The following is a 16,322-nucleotide window of genomic DNA, read 5'->3' on the forward strand; positions in this document are numbered from 1 at the left end:
ACAAATGTATGAGATACAAGAAGGGTGACAAACAACAGTGTGTCCAAATGTTGTTTTTTTTGGGGTTTTGTGCATTTATGTATATGCAAATCATTTCGTAATGTCCAAATGGTGCAATTTCATAGGTGGAGGATATAAAAGTGTAAAATTTTACCACATGAAAAGCGGTTTTCCAAATCGTAAACACAACTTCGGCTGAAGTTTTTGTATCCCTATTTGTATTTTTTAAAGTCAGGTAAAAAAAAAAATCTGACATGCAAAAATATCTGAATGCATTGGTGCAACTCCACAAGATGGAGAAAAAAATTGTGTGTCCATCTAAATATATTAAACCGTCAAAAATACCAAAGGTAGATAATAAAGAAAATACCTATGCAGGTGGGCACGAGTAATGCAGTGGAATAGCAATCTTTATACAATTAAAATATATATTTTTTTTTAATAACTGAACATTTGCATATTCAATTTGTAATTTTTTTTTACTGGTTGGTCTGAAATAACTTTATTTATTCATGCATTCACTCGGAAATGTATTAATTCATTCATTCCACTCTAAGGTGATGTAGTTGAAGATAGACGAAGAGATAAATTCACAACACATGCCATCTTAATGCACTTTACAGAGCACTTTACATATATATATATATATATATATATATATATATATACACAACCAACCGCACAAGATAATTAAGATAAAAATATAAATTAAAAAGATAAAAAAGATAAAAATATATCCACATATAGCTATATGTGTATGTTCACATATATATAATCAGTCAAAGAGACTGGATAAAATGTTTTCTAAACCCAACTATTGCATCACATCACTAACTTTTCAGAAGTCAAAAATCCCCTTCAGACAAGAGTAAGAGAAACATACCCTCAGAGCCCACTTTTTAGGTACAATTGTTACCCTGTTGGCAAGGATGTAATGAGTTGGAAATATTTTCTTAGCGAACCTCGAGCTCCAACTAAATAAACAGCTAAATATAATTTAAACACCACCTCATAGCTGAGTATTGCTGCTGGCCACGCCCATTCCTTTATTGCCATATTTTTCTAATGGCTACTTTCAACAGGATGATGCACATTACACAGATTTTAAATCGTCTAAAACTGGCTTCTTGTATTTCAATATCCACCACAATTTCAAGATCTCATTCCAGTAAAGTGCATTCAGAGATTAACTTCCTCAATGCACAGTCAACAAATCTGCTTCAACTGCATGATATTATAATGTCAATATGCAGCAAAACACCTTGGAAATGACTCCTAAATGTTGTTGAATCTCTGCAATGATGAATTAGGGTAAAGTTGCTCCAACCTAGTTATAGCCAGTTTGGAACCACTGCGAGCTTACAGTCAAGAAATATTTCACACTAAAAATCTTTAAAATACGTTTTTGATTTATCAAAAAACTTTAGTTTATTTGTGGAAATTGTAAAGCTGATTATGAAGTTCTTATGGATCCCAACAAAATTGCATGTTGTTAAACTAACTGTTTGCTTAACATGTGTAGATGCTTTTTTTATATGTTGTCCTGTGAGGGGACTTTAAAGGAAGATTGTCATGTACTGTAGATATGCATCATGTCTACACTACTTGTTCACTAAGACAAACAATGACAGTCTGTGTTCTGCCCCCCTAATAACAGTGGGCTGTTTACAGGGTGTGGATCAGTCAGGAGAGGGGGGGGTGGAGGGTTCCGTTTATGCTAGATGCTTTTCATGATAATGCTCCGTTTAACGCTCCTGATCTCAATGTCTGTGTTCCCTTTTCTACAATCCACTGGGTCACACTGAGTCACAAGGCCGACCAGTGATGACAATGGCATGTTTGTGCGCAGGCTGAGCTATGGGCTGCCCATCTGATGTGAAGACATGAGATGGCTCACGGTAGACAAGTGAATACTCATATCTGTTTCCCCGCCACAAACTGCATCATGTATATCAGAAAGGCTGAAGTTACATGTCACTAATCTTACAGTAAGTGCAACCCATTCTTAAGTGAGTTATTAATTTGTGTCTCCACAGATAAGATAAATGCCTCCTTCAGCAAATGGGAATTGTGGTTCACAGACACATCCAGGTTTCTTCAAACCAAAAGCATGATCTGTTTATCTTTTATTTAAAACATGAAAAAAAAAGTGGATGCAATAACCTAACTTTGATTAATACATCAATTGATTTAGATCAGAGCTGTGATGACAAGATAAGAAAATTGGTTTAAATGCTAAAAATAGATGTTTCCATAAAAAGCCCAATTAAATAATGCAATGAAAAAAGCATATTCTGCTACACTGTTTTTCTTTTTTTTATGAGATTTTTTTTAAGGAATTTAACAAATTTTTTGATCAGGCAAAGATAACTTACGGATTCTAGGGGATCTTTAGAAGGAGTCTGTTCCCTCTATTATGGAAAAGATCTAATTTCAGTAGAATGAGGCTAGGTTAAGAATCTTTGGCCATTAACTCATTATCTTAAGTTTATGCACATGACAAAGCAACCTGATGATCCAAAGCACATGAAGAACTCATATGGCTTTGGAAAAAAGAAAAAAGATTTTAGGGTAAGTGACATAAATTCTGGGTTTGAAATTGTTTGAAACGGCTGTTGCTACCAACCGGGCAAACATTTGTTGAAAACACATTGTAAAGACGACCTGATTTATGTCCAAACAACATCTACATTTGGTATGAAAGTTAAAGGAGAAAAGCCGTAAATTTTCAGATCATTGAAAAGATAGGTTTGCAACGTCTTTTCAATGTCTTTTATTGGATTAAAGATGGACAAAATCAGACAGACAAAACACAGCCCAATTTTCAATAATGATTTTAAGACTTAATCAAGACTATGACAGACCGACCAGATTAAAACAAAAAAAAAAAAGTCTGAAGGACGTCTGGTGAAGAGGGTATACCCTAAAGAGGCCTTTCATACCCAATAATCATCCAATGAGAATTAATCCAATTCTGCAAACAAGAGCAGGTCAAAATGCTACAGCCGTGTCAAATACTCATTTCTACTTAGCCCCCTCAAACCTGCATGCCCTCAAAAAAAAAGCCCTTTTAATTTTATAAACTGTTATTCTAAACCAATCTTAAAATGTGCTACAAATTGCCGAGAGTAGACACTTGTCTGAATCATGCACAGAGATGTAAAATCCTATAGATCTAACGATCCATGGGTAAATTTTTCCAAAGCCAACCTTGCCAGTATAAAAGGCCACAGCTAACCCTCATCTTCCCCCTCTCTCTCTCTCCACCAACGCCTTGTTGTCATATGACCGCTGTTATTTGTGTGCAATGGAACACAAAGTTTCACTGTTAGTCCCCTCTGCTCTGCCCTCTCATCACTCAGATTTGAGAGCTAGAAGTAAGGCCCTCTCGTTCTCCAGCCACAGGAAAACAGACAGGGCCCTGTGTGCAACTATCAACAACGATTAGAAAGGAGGGCAAAGAGACAGGGAGGGATGAACTGAGCCCATGTTGTTTTTATGTAACACTAAAAGATAACCTAATCCTCGCTCGTCGAAACAGCCCCCACCCATCGCCCGTCGTAAGATTTAGTTTGATTCAACAGACGGTCCTCTTCATGGAGGCTTAGCCGTTATACTGGCTTGTAAAAGTGTTCATTTTTTCAAAGAGAGATTTCCACATTATTTATAAATACAAATACAAAAAAGTTGGTATCACATTTGCTTTCACCAAGCAAGTACTTAATAGAATCTCCTGTCATTTCAGTTACAGTTTTGAAATGCATCTCGATAGTGTTCTTTTTTTTTTTTTTTTCGACGCCCAATAGTCAGTCTTACTATTGTATAGAAACTATATCTGTATAAGCTTCCATTCTCAGGCCAAAAACTCTAACTTGGTATAACTCTATACTTTGACATGGGTGTTTTAACACATGACTTTGATCCAAACTGTTGTATCATTGCCTCAACTGCTTTTTTAAAACTGTTTTCAAATGGGAAGTTCAACTCAGTCTTTTTCAGACATTTTCATTTCTGCTTTTACAGTATTGGTACTGGGTGTTTTCAGCCCTGCTCAGGAGTTGGTATAATCAGAGATGAGTAGGGATAAAAACAGCCATTACCTGTATTGAAAAAGCAGTAAAAGAAACATTAAAAAACTGGTGGGCCGAAGTAGAGCTAGGCCAACTGAAGCTGGTGGAAGAGCAGCATTTGACAGGCTTTCCTGTTCCTGGAAAAACCATAGCAATACCATCATCAGAGTTGCGTAGAGTACCCAGAAAAATAAAAAAAATAAAAATTTGCCATCCAATAAATTACCTCAGTAAAAGTTAAAAACTACTTTGAAAAAAAAAAAGCTACTTACTGTAAGTATTGAGTATACAAAGATACAAAGACCTTATTTAATGTTTAGAAATGATGCAGACAGACAGACTTTATGAGCAAGTTCAGGAATTTTAAAGACTCAACTGCCTGAAGATGAAATTAAATGTTAAATATAAAAGAACAAATTCATGACTAAGAAATATTTTTACTGAATCCAATATTTTTCTACACAAAACTTAACAAACCAATCCTTAGGGTGAGAACTGTATATATGTTAGGACAGTGTAAAGAACTTCAACTGATTTTTTACCGTTTACTGTATGTTTACCTGATCTTGGAATAGTTCAAATTACTCATAAAGTAGTCAAAAGATTTTACAGTAGTCAAAGATTTTACTCAAGTACGAGTAGCAATACTAAACCAATATTACTCAGGTAAAAGTATAATGTAAGGGTCAGTGAAAATGCTCCTAAAAGTATTTTTTTTTTCTTTCAAAATGTAAAGTAAATGTAACGGAGAAGATGTAACTAGTAACCACCCATCTCTGACCATCATGATGCTGCTACCACTATGCTTCCTCATATGGGGGGTGTGTTCAGTGATTCTCAGTTCTCCACTATAGCATTTGCATAATATCGGTCAAGCAATTATATATCTGTCTCACTTTAGGCAGGCAAACACTTTCACATGTTTGCTGTGGTTAGTTGCAGAGCATGAAAGGGACATCTCAAAGCATTTTTTTATATAATGGCTACGATTTTTGAAGAGTATTTATGAGCTTAACCTGTTTTCACAAAAATGTTCTCTTCTTCACTAACCTAAAAAGCAAATTCCAGTGTTAAATATGTCATTTCAAAGTATGTTGACTCTTTTAGAATTATTACAACAACAAATGGAGTAAGATATACACTATGTGGACAGTTAACTCTACCCTAATTCAGAGTGGGACCAATTGCATTAAGATTGGTTTCAAATTTAACTCTTAGAGTTTTGCTATAACACTGCAAACTAAAACATGTGACAGCCATTTCTGAAAATGAGACTTTGTCCCTGTACTGGCTGGGATTAGAGACTCAAAACAAACACAGATGCTGAGACAGCTATATCAGAGCAAAGGGCTGCCATATCACTCTAAATAATAACAATCCTCTCTGGGTTTTGAAGTTTGAATGATTCATTTGTTCTGAAAATCAGCTTTAACATAATTCTATTCTTAGAGAAATGTCAAAGATTCCTGAGATAATTCTGCCCCTTCCTCCTGAGGAAAAAAATGACATCTCAGATTAATCATTTTATTAAGTAGGTTGCAGAGGGAACTAAGCTTTGGCCCCCTGGCACTTAACTGTAATAGAGCTCAGTTTAATTGTCCAAGCTGCTGGTTTGCTCACCTACGAGGTAAAAAAAAAAGGCCTCAAATGCACTGGTCTGTGACATTAAACTCCTCTGTACAGGAATTGTTTCCCCAACAAGCTACTGCCAGTTCCAAAACCCAAGTCTGTCAGTTGTGATTATGTCTCAGAGTTTAATGGGTTTGCAAGTAACAAAAGTGGTGAAATGAGGTCAACTCAGCATATGGTTTGACACACCAGAATTGCAACATGCTGTATAGTACCAGTGTAACAGAAAGACGAGAAATTTGCTGATTGTTGTGGAGTAACGGTTGTTTGTGTACTGCCTGTTTCTTCACTTTTGCTTGCAAGAGCTTCAGATAGAATCTATCACGACATGGTGACAGGTTTCATAAACCCTCATGAAGCGAAGTCTAAAACATCCAGTTGACTTTTGTGGTCACTCAGGACTTCTAATGTATACACATTCTAAGTAAAGAAATCTGCACTTGGTCAGGTTTTCCTTTTTAGCAGTAATTGCTGTCATATAAGCGAGGAAAAGGCAGCTGCATTCATGAGAAAATTACTACGTCCTCTCTGTTAGTTACACATACCTAACTAATGACTAAAATCAGGAGTCATTTATTGGATAGGATAATTAGATTAAAAAAATATGAGATGCCTGCAATTTAATAGTTTATTACTTTAAAAAAAAAAAATTGTATTTTTATAAGTAGTGCTTGAGAGTACCATACACAACCAGCAGCCTGATATTTCCTTAAAGTCATCGGCTTGTTTACACACTGCTATGAGACAATATCAAATTTCTCAACCAGCATGTATCAAAGTCAGAAACTCAAATTGTGCTTTAATGAACTTGCCCAAGCTGATTCTCATACAATAAAGTTGAGTTCATGAGTGAAATTAAGCAATTCCATCCTCTGCACACCCATGAATGGAGGACGTGTCCAATAGTTATATAGGAAGGACCATTAAGGTTTAGGAAATTAGAATTTAATCTGGAAAAGAGGAAGTATGGGATTGCCACGTGTTGCTGGATCTTATTTTTTTTTCTATTCTTTCTACCCAAAGATTGGTTACACACATGATGCGCCTTGCCTTTATCCAGTAATGAAGATGCAATCCCAAACCTTGAACCTGCCTGCACCAAAACCATTTTGGTATTGATGGAAAGGAGCTAGCATGTTTTCATAAGCTCGATGCATATTCAACTCTGCTGCTCAGTATATGATTGCAATTTTCTCAAATGCTGCAGGGGGATTTCAAAGGGTTTACGATTTACTGCCAAGAAACATTGTTGCAAAAAAGGAATCAAATTCCCAAAGATCATTACCTTTTGTGTAAAGTTATTTTATTATTATTATTATTATTATTATTATTATTATTATTATTATTATTATTATTATTATTATTATTATTATTGTTATTGTCATCCATCTGTCATTTTTTGTACAGTTGACATGGAGCTGCCAGTAGAGTTTTTTTTTTAATTAATGGTTTGCTTGGTATTAGTTTACGTTAAGTTATTATTGTAAAATGCTGTTAGACCTGTAGAAAATGTGATTTCACTTTAATTTTGTAGAGAAATAAATTACCAGAGTAAAAGCCTAAAGTACACTCAGATAAACCCCTATTTAGCAGATTTTAGCAATGTAGCATCCAGGCAAGTGTGTCCCTTTACATATATTGAAGAGCCCAAGGCCCCTCCAGCCCCCTAGACATACAAAATCTATAAGCAGAAAGGAATCTAGGTTATAATTCTTGTAGGCTATAAAATAGATTTGTGTTGTTTTTTCATAAGTAAAAAAAAATAAAAAATACACTCAACTAATGTATCTTGTTATCTATTTAATTTGAATAACACTACATCATCTTGAACTTCCAGGATTTAGTTCTCTATGTATCACTGCAGTGGAGTACAACACTGACATCCAGACATGCATGATTTTTATGCGTGCACTCTAACTTTCATCAATAGACTGCACTGGAAAAAATGCTGCTACTACCTACAAAACAAGCTAATATTTCTCTCTAGTACTCTAGAAAGTAGCGTAAGTGCTTCACGCTAACACGTGCTATGAACCTTCTCCATTTATGTGTATTAATGAAAAATATGTACATACTGTGCTTGCGATGTTCTAACGCTAAAAGTAGTTAGCAACACAGCAATTAGCGGCTGGCTAGCTCAAATGGTAAGTCACCCATCCTGCAAACAGGAGGCCTGGGTTTGTATCCCAGCTGGGGGAAATGAGCTGCCAGTGTGGGTCATTAGGCAAGATGCCTAATGACCGCCTTTGGAGAGTGGCGGCCTAGTGGTTGGGGCATTGCGCTTGGAATGAGTTCACGCCCCAGTCCCACGGACTGCCACTCTGGCAAAGACCCTTAACCCCACACTGCTCCCCGGTGTCTTACAATGGCAGCCCACTGCTCCCCAAGGGGATGCCTTAAACGCAGACAGTTAATTTTGTTGCTCTGTACTAGTGGCAGTGTAATGGCAGTTAAAAAAATGCAGGAAATTAGCCAATTCCACTGTTTGTTGGATTTGAAATGGAGTCGCCTCAACAGTAAAGTCATTTTCAAAGAAAAACTCCAATTTTCATTAATACGTTAGGTAAAAAAAAAAATAAAACTGAGCGTCCACAGGGTCATGCCATAGCATCTCACACTATTTCTAACTAGGAAAACTGACTTTGTTCATCTAAGAAAAGTACCTAATATATACGAAAAATTAAAGCTAAGTGAAAGTGAAAACATGAAAGTAAAAATTTCCGTTATGAGTCATTTTTAAAAACTGTAAAATTAACGAAAATGAAGAACTGACAAAATAGCTGTTGGCCTTTGAGTGCTCAACTTTTTTATAAACTTACACTAAATAAAAAAAAATAACTTTATAGATGTTGTCCTGCGATGGACCCTGAACATGTTGCCAGTGTTTCCTAGGGCAACAAAGAGACACACAGAGACATACAACCATACACACACACACCTAAGGACAATTTAGAGGAAGCCGGAGTACCCGGAGAGAACCCAAGCATGCTCGGTTAAAATATGCAAACTCCATGCAAAAAGGTCCCTGGGCCGGGAATCAAACCCAGAACCTTCTTGCTGCAAGGCAACAGTGCACAAAACTGCCCCACCCTGCAGCCCGATAAAAATATCAAGGACAAAAAAGATTGTTTGCATGCTAAACAGACAACATTGACAGGCCAGTGTATATTCTGGCTGCTGGGTTTCAGCCCACAGATTGTGCGTTTATTCCAGTAACTGATGTGGCCACAACATCCTTTATATGATGGCACTGAAAATGACCTTTGGAATTAATTTTGCAAATATTTCCAAGAAGGGGACTACATTAATAATATACTTGACCTCAGTTATGTATTTTTTTTTTCTTCAAAAGTGCACTGACATGCTATTGTATTTAGTGTGCATCAAAAGCAAAAATGATCTTATTGTGTGATCCACTGGCAGCTGAAGCAAACAGTGTTTTGGATATCATAAGCTTTGTACTGTCAGTGTAGGTTTTCTCTACAAGGAAGATTGAAATAAAAAGCCTCCACTAGACATTGGCTGGTGTGAGATTTAAATGCTATGATAACCTTGAGTAAAAATACTATGGTTTTTAGTCTCACAATATCAACACAAATATTCAAAAAATAAATGTATACCATGATCTACTTGTGGGCGTTCACAATGGTCCAGTGGTTTACCTTATTGACATGTGATGGTTTTCAGTCCTGTTTAGGTTCTGCATGCTGTTACTATAGTTTTCTATAGAATGTCCCAGAGTAATAAAACATCCATGTTAACTTATTTTTCTTATCTCTAAGTTAGACTTAGGAATGAGCGTGCAAATACATGTCTTTTGTGTCTCTCTGTGTTGCCTGATGAACTGGTAGCCTGATAGGGGTTTTCCTGCATCTTGTCAAATGACTACTTGAGATTGAGACTAGTCCATCTAAAACCTTGAAGGAATAATCATCTGCACCAGATAGATATTTTCTCAAATTTCTTTAATCAAATACAAACCTTTTAGGTTGCCAAATGTAGTTTCAAAGCATTGTTATTTTGGTAAGAATTATAAACAGGGTTCCTTTAGTTTCCATATCGCACCAATGCTAAAAAGCCAAAATTTCTCCTTTTTGTAAGGAAGAAATTATTCTGTAGTAGCGTTCTCCAATATCTGAAAAACATTTCATTTCAAAACTGCTCCTTAAAATTGTGACTACAATATTAAATTTGATTTACCCACATTTATGTAACCTTTTGTTTTCTTTCACTACATCATAATGACCTCATCACTGCTTGTGAGCTTCATAATCATAGCTACTAAAAATGGTCAAGTTTTGGTATCAAGGGCAATGAAAGTTCATCTAAGAGGCCCAAAACATTATCGGAATGCAGAATTTGCATGCAATTAACTTTTTCAACCAAGTATTGAATCCAAAGTGACATTCGGAGTTACTTTATGCCAAAAAATGCTAATTTAATAACTTTGTACAAAATGACTGAAGTTTGAAAAGTGTCAGCATCACATTCTTTTTCTCCATACAGCTAAAAAGATAAAAATAGCTTTATCGCCACTTTCTTTTTATCTCAACAATAAAATGACTTTAAACTGTAACATCATCGCAGATTTTTTTTTTCTTTTTTTTCTTCTGTGCTAGCTTTACCTTGTTGAACATTAAAATACTTTGGTTGCCAGTCTTGGTCCCAAGACTCTTTTTTTAATCAGACCTATGGATTTTACCTAGATGATTAATATTCCTGTCAAGTCCCAGTTTTCTCCTAATCAACAGTATCCCAGGAGCCTCTGTACAGGTGTCCAGTATCTCAGATTTGATGGACTCATTGAATTAGGTTGTGTATTCCTCGATCATTGTCTTGATTCATGGATGCCTCGGGGCCTTAGTTCGCCTCAGGTGGATGGATCTCTCGCCAACTCATTTCGTGTTCTTTCTGTGTCACATGCTCAGCAACGCCGTCTTTTCATCACCTTAAAATTATCACAACCAATCCTCCACCTTTCTCCCCCTCCCCACACCCTCCTACCTCGCTTTCTCATCTTTTCAATATGTGCCAAATCTTCGCTTTCCTTCTTTTCTCCCTCTTGCTCTCTGCTGCATCAACCTCCGCCCCTCTGCCCCATCTGCCTCCCTACTGTTACCCCCCTCCCCTCCAGCCCCTCAACCGCTCCCTTGCACAAGCTCTCTCTTTTTTCACCCTCTCTTGCTTTTTTTCGAACGTGTAACGCAAACACACGCACACACAGTGTACACAAACACACATGTTCTTCTGGTGCCACACAATAAATCACAACCCCCCCACTAAAAATAAAATACACCAAAGCTCTTGTAAAGCACAGGATTTACAGTAGGTCTATTAACAGCTGGACAAAAGTAAACCACATGGAATCCGGTTCAAGGAGGAGATTATTATTCATCGATGAAATTTTACTCCCTGCAAAAGCAAACGCCGAGCTGCACTTGCAAAATCTTGCAGATATTTCAGGGCCTGGAATTTGTCATCTTATGCCAAACAGCTCGAAAATAGTGCACCTTTGTTATCTGGTAAAGCCCAGTTGTGCTGAACACCTGATTGTGTGATGGCGGGTTTACCCTCCTACCCCCCACCTCCACCCCACCCCACTGTTTGTACAGCTTATGGCCTGGACTGATCACATCCTCGCACACACGCACACACATGCACACATCTTTACTGCATCCTCCACTTGTCCTACATACAATATTATATAAACTAATCACTGTATCCCTATAAAAGCATTCTATAAGAATCAAAGATGCTCCAGGGAGATTATGAGTCAAATTGTAATGTAAGATAGCAGCGTCCATTGGCACTGAGCTTGGAGGGTGGAGGAGGGGATTGGCCAGCCAGCCTGCCTTCCTGCCTTGGTGCCATCTCTGAATATCTCTTCAACCATTTCATTATTTTGCTTCAACAGAATAGCCACAGTGAGATCCCATGGGGTAGATAAGAGAAAATGGCACATTGAGCTTTGCTTACCGTCAACTCAAGCTGGCATCCGTTTACAAAAGGATACTGCAGACAAGCCTTGCAAGAAGAGAAAAGGCTCAGTGCAATCCACCTTCAGTGCTTCTGCTCCATCTTCTTGTCGTCCTCATATTCAGTGCACACAAAAAGTACACCTCTCTCTCTCTCTCTCCCTCTCTCTCTCTCTCTCTCTCTCTCTCTCTGTTTGTGTGTCTTTCAGCAGCCCTCTTATAACCGTCTGTGTTCTGTATCCTCTTTTGCTTGCTCCAAGGCAGTTGAGACACTGCAGCGATGGGGGTGGAGGGTGTGTGTTTGAGTGTGTTGAAGACAGAGAGGCAGAGAGAGGGAGTGCAGGGCAGAAACAGAGGGAGGAGTCAGAGAGAGGGAGAGAAAGAGAGAGTGAGAGAGAAGAGGTCAGGATTAAATCATGAGAGTGACAGAGACGAGGGGGAAAACACACGTTGATGGCTTCAGCATCTTCGTTTCAGCTCTGATTCTGGTTGAGGGAAAGCCTGTGCACATTAACAGTTTGGCTGAAATGAAACCGCCGTCTGTTTCTTGAGGGTGTCATATTTTTCATGACGGGGCCTGCAGCAGGTTTGGTTGTGATTTCATTGATGAGTGAAAAACATGCAGGACAGAGAGAGGAGGCAGGACACAGGGAGGGAGGGAGGGCAGGCATGACGACAAAGGAATGGGAGGGGGATTGGATGATGGTGTAATGTGCTGTTTCCGTGCCAACTGTTTCTGTGACAGTGGGACCACTTCCTTTATTGCTATTGGCTATACCCAGGAAATGATAGAGGCTCGAGCAAATAGGGCAGCATACTAAGGGGTGGTTCCCCCTCCAGAGTGCCTTACCATTGTATTTCATCTTAAATTAAATATATCTACCTGAATGAAGGAACTGAGAGAACATAACGATCAGTTCCTCTTTCCCTTCACATACCACCAGTGTGTAAAGAGTCTCCTCCCTTATTTATTTTACCCACATACTCAAATAAACGGTCCAGCAGATTGCTCGAACTGTGGTGTAATGCAATTGCCTGAACACCGACCCTAGTGTCATAAACTACGAGATAATTAATCGGCTGAAGGCCAGAGCAAGTACACATCTGGTGGGAGTAAGCACCTTGCCTCACACTGACCTTTCATCTGGACCTTTTTTTAAATATTTGGAAAGCAGGTGGTAATTTGGGCCTGTGATTCTTTCCCTGCCACAATCTTGTTTACTTTTTATTCTTTTCCACTAAGTTCTTCTTTAGGGAGATTTGATACCACAGATCCCAGTTTTGTTCAAGTCTGAATGCAGAAGTAACGACTCCCAAAACAGAGTGACTGAAACTTTAGTACTCTGAATCACATATACAAATCTACCACATCCCTATAACTATAAACAACACTAGAATTCTAAGGCAAATTTAAAAGGGTTGCTATAACAGTAACTTTAATAATACTCAAAACAAACCATAAAAATTTATTCAGGAGCATTTACCCTATATGACCTAGCTTTGTCAACTTAGTGTCTTTAGTTGTTGACATTTCTATTTGGAACGTCAGACCTTGGACGAGGTGCCTCAAAGATCGGAGGGGAAATCATTAGGTGGGAATTTATACTTGGATATGAAAGGTAGCTATCCACTTTGCACAGTTTCTGAGTTGTAGGTATGATAACATTTTGTTTATAGTACAGGTATGTTTGTGTATATTTAACTGCAAATGGGTGAGGGGTCAAGCTGCTATTTTGCTTGACTGGTTTTATTGTCAGTAGCTAGTCATGTAGAAATTGTCAGTTTATTTCATCTACTATAGAATAGAAAATAGAATAGAATAGAAAATCCCTTTATTGTCCCACAATGGGGAAATGCTGGTGTTTACAGCAGCAAAACGATTACAGAAAAAAAAAATGGTCACAGAAATCTGGACCTTAGAAAAGTGTATAAGAATAACATAATAGAGAATAGTTAAATAATAAACAAACATAACCCCTTACATTTTTGCTGCAAGACACTGCATATGTTATCGTTATTAATGTGCTGTTTACATTCACAACAACTTATTTAAGAAACCCCAATAAAATGAGTTGAAACATTTACATTACCATTTGGAATTAATAAAGTATTTTTTTATTGACTGATTTTATTGATGTATAGTGCCTAATGACCACTTGAGGCACTTAATAAGAAAAACATATCTATTTTACATTTTGTTCAGGAGTATTTTAGCTGGATACTTCACAAGCACACATAAAGGCAATATTCCATTTAATTATGTTAAATTTCATCAAGTTTCTTTGCTAAAAAACGAATAATTTTGACAATATTAAACAAATAAATCTTAGTTGCCATTTATCTTGTTTTTTAATGCACATATGTGATTTTAAAAGGCACTTTTTTGAGTTAGCCTTTGTGGCATAGCCTCTTTAAAATATTGCCCTATAATATACATTGCTCCAAATTTCTTGATTGAAACACTAGAGGGTGAAAACTGATTGTTTTCTTGACAAAATATGATATAACTGGGTGTGGCTTCTTATCATTAACCAAGAAAGTGATAGATCTTGTTGATGCAACAAATTAGACTGCTCTCACCTGTCAGGTACAGGTTCTCTGCTGAAAACAAATTTTGGATTCTGAAATAGTTTGAAAGTCAACTCTCAAGCAAAGAAGAACACAGAGCGGAGGAAATAAAGTTTATGCCAAACCTTTGGTAGATAGTGCTAGGAGTCAACCACAGTGACTGACTCCTAGTACTATCTATCACTTTTTATTTTTTTCTTTCAGTATAATAAACTGACAACTGAGTTTGGCCTTTGAAAACCAGTTTTTGCCTTGAAAGGTTCTCAAAACTCCTCTAATGTTTGGTAAACAGGCCTCTGACTTTTATTTTTGGTCGTTTACATTAAAGGTCACTTTCCACCCATCAATGAACATTTCCTATGACTGTGAGACGACTCTGAAAACTACTCATATCACAAAACTTCAAAGATACTTTATATGAAAGTAAACACAGACCTCGTTTACGTTAGCTGTTCAGCTGTTCCTCTCTGTAAAACTAAAGCAGCTTGTAAATGAAAGCAAATTCAACCCCATTAAGTTATTAAACACGGAGTACCTGTGAGCTGCTGAACTTATTTTATTATTAAAGCACAGCAGGGGGATTCCTGCAGCTATGTGTCAGACTTCAGCAGCCGCAAAGCCTTGTCTGTTAAATAACCTAAGGATACAATTAAGCAGCACTTACTTTTGCTTCCACTTCTTTCTCAAAGCGGCCTATGTTACTCTCTTTTGACCCCTGCGTCCTCCTCAAGATTTCTCTATCCCTTTCTGATTCAGTCGTAACCTTCACCATCCCTTTTAGTCTCCTCAGGGTTGCTTCTCTCCCAGCTTCCCATCTCCCTAATCCTTAATCCTGTAGAAATCGGTCAGGCAGAATGAGCCAGCTTTGATCACACTCTTAGATCACGCTTGCTAATATTGTCAGCGCACCCGGATCCCACAGACAGAACCCGAGACCCCAGGGGGAGAGCTTCAAACAGTTGTTTCCCTCCCCCGGGGGGGGAGGGCTGAACAGTCGCCAGTTGCATGGACTGAAAATTACAACATTTTACTTTTTTATATCTACAAAATTCAAATACAAAATTGTTGGTTATTATTTGGAATTGGGTGGCCACATGGGAGTGGCAGCCTAGTGGTTAGGGGCATTGCGATTGGAATCCAGAGGTTCTGAGTTTAAGCCCCACTCCCACAGACTGCCACTCTGGTTCCCTGAGCAAAACTCTTAACCCCACACTGCACAATGGCAGCACACTGCTCCCCAAGAGGATGGGTTAAATGTAGAAAGTTAATTTTGTTGCTCTGTACTTATGACAGTGTAATGACAATGAAAAAACCTGAAAAAAAAGTACATGGTTTGTCTTTAGGTAAAGCTAAAGTACTTTTGTCTATGCCAGTTCTCCTAACTAGTGAATAAACTCTAAGCCCATCTAAAAAGTCCAGTCAGACTGGATGAAGAGCAGAGCAACTGAGAATATAATTTTTCAAATTCTGCTACAGATTCCCAATTGGACTTAGAACACATGATTTACACATGATATACAAAGTCATTTTATTGTTTTGTGTTGTTTTCCTGTTGGGGAGCAAACATAAAATCCAGTCATAACTGTTGTGCAACCACTAAAAGTATTTTTCTTATGATCTCCCATTCATGTTCCCATCAACTCTGAACAGCTTCTCTTTCCCTCGTGTAGAAAGAAACATCCTCAAGGCATAATACATATTTTAGTGTAGGGGTGGTAGTTTACAGTGATACACTGTGTTAATTCTCCACCACATGTATCTGCATATAGGCCAACCATTTCAGCTGACCAAATATGTGGAATTCTTTTTCCTCCACATATTTATCATCTCCCCTGTATTGCTAGTAGGAATCTTTAAACAGTACTTATTTTGGCTTTCTTTCAACAGTGGCTTCTTGCCACCTTTCCTCTGGGTGCCGAACTAGCAAATGTTCTGTCAACAAAACCTCCTGTTTAAGCTGTGGATATCTGCAGCTCCTTATAGATAGTCATGATGCATCTTTGCTGCTTCTTTGATTAATGTTTTAAATCCCCTTGCTGTTTTTTAATGTCCCTGTCTTTTTAGGTTTTCATTTTAGCCA

At 37.7% G+C, this 16,322-nt stretch overlaps 1 protein-coding gene across 1 annotated transcript in view; it reads right to left on the reverse strand.

The window, feature by feature from the left end:
- gnaz (guanine nucleotide binding protein (G protein), alpha z polypeptide) overlaps window positions 1-11,860 on the reverse strand; it is a 43,392-nt gene extending 31,532 nt beyond the window's left edge. Inside the window, exon 1 of the mRNA XM_015387307.1 lies at window positions 11,676-11,860. The gene's annotated coding sequence lies outside the window, so the exon portion shown is untranslated. The remainder of the gene's footprint in view (window positions 1-11,675) is intronic.
- Between the last annotated feature and the right edge of the window lie 4,462 nt (window positions 11,861-16,322).

Source organism: Cyprinodon variegatus, unplaced genomic scaffold (assembly GCF_000732505.1).
Source record: "Cyprinodon variegatus isolate N-32 unplaced genomic scaffold, C_variegatus-1.0 Scaffold390, whole genome shotgun sequence".
NCBI classification, from domain to species: Eukaryota; Metazoa; Chordata; class Actinopteri; order Cyprinodontiformes; family Cyprinodontidae; genus Cyprinodon; species Cyprinodon variegatus.